Raw genomic sequence first — 929 nt, 5'->3', positions numbered from 1 at the left:
CATTAACGGGTCTGTAACTCTGAGAGTGTACAAACGGACCCTTTCGGATCCATTCGGCTCCATTTGTACACTCTCAGAGTTAAATTAGCACAGAGGATTTTACAGAATAGATTGGGTCTCAGAGATATATGAAGTTCGTCTTCCAATAAAAGTTGGACATTTTTGAAGATCATCACTGTCACATAATCACGTTTTCACGACTTCTTCCTGGCTGCCATTCATAATTTATAAGCGTTACATGTGGAGTGTTTATCTTTTTGCTGAAGTGAAATCGTGTGGTTGAGTTTTTCTACGTTTGTTGATGAAAATGTAACAAAAGCAATAAAAAGATATTGAAGATCAAAGACCATCCAAGGTTGTATCTGTTTCATCCCATATACAGTACAGGTATAAATAGAGTAGCCTGGAAACCAGACCAATCTGCCAGTGCAAAACACATAAAAAATAACCGTCGGCAGATTTGGTCTGACCCCGCTCGGTTGTGATTGGATTTCCCTGCCCCCGAAGTTGTGGGTCACCAATCAGGCCCACTATGCAAATGGGGGGGGGGGGGGGTTTATCACCAGAGGCATTCTTTTTTTAATGCCTTGGAAATGCAGGTTCCACACAGAGATTCCAGACTATAAAGAGAGTATCATTGTTTCGGCTCCTGACATTGCAACAACAAGACTAAATGGCAATAAAGTAATAATAGTAATATATCTTGTCTCGTCCCGTTTCGTCCTTAGCGTTTTTGCTCCCGTTTTAAGAACAAGAATAAATGAGTATTACTCATTTTATAATATTAGACAGCACTTTTGTCAGTATTGGTTGAACTTGTTTTTAATGTGCACTATTTAGATACAGGGCTTGCAACCAGAAGGTTCCAAGTTCAAATCCAGCCAGCATGTTTTTTTCCCAACTTTTACCTGCCGCTTTTACCTTTATCT

General features: G+C 39.7%; 1 protein-coding gene across 1 annotated transcript in view; it reads left to right on the top strand.

Moving 5' to 3' along the window:
• Positions 1-225, top strand: part of LOC308081407 (tubulin beta-6 chain-like) — a 10,083-nt gene extending 9,858 nt beyond the window's left edge. The window contains exon 7 of the mRNA XM_080457778.1: positions 1-225. This exon is cut by the window's left edge and continues 144 nt beyond it. The gene's annotated coding sequence lies outside the window, so the exon portion shown is untranslated.
• The last annotated feature ends 704 nt before the right edge of the window (positions 226-929 follow it).

This window comes from Gymnoscopelus braueri, assembly GCF_963280865.1.
Source record: "Gymnoscopelus braueri genome assembly, contig: SCAFFOLD_574, whole genome shotgun sequence".
Taxonomy (NCBI): domain Eukaryota; kingdom Metazoa; phylum Chordata; class Actinopteri; order Myctophiformes; family Myctophidae; genus Gymnoscopelus; species Gymnoscopelus braueri.
The sequence above is the reverse complement of the archived record's forward strand: the minus strand, read 5'-3'. Positions and strand labels throughout refer to the sequence as shown.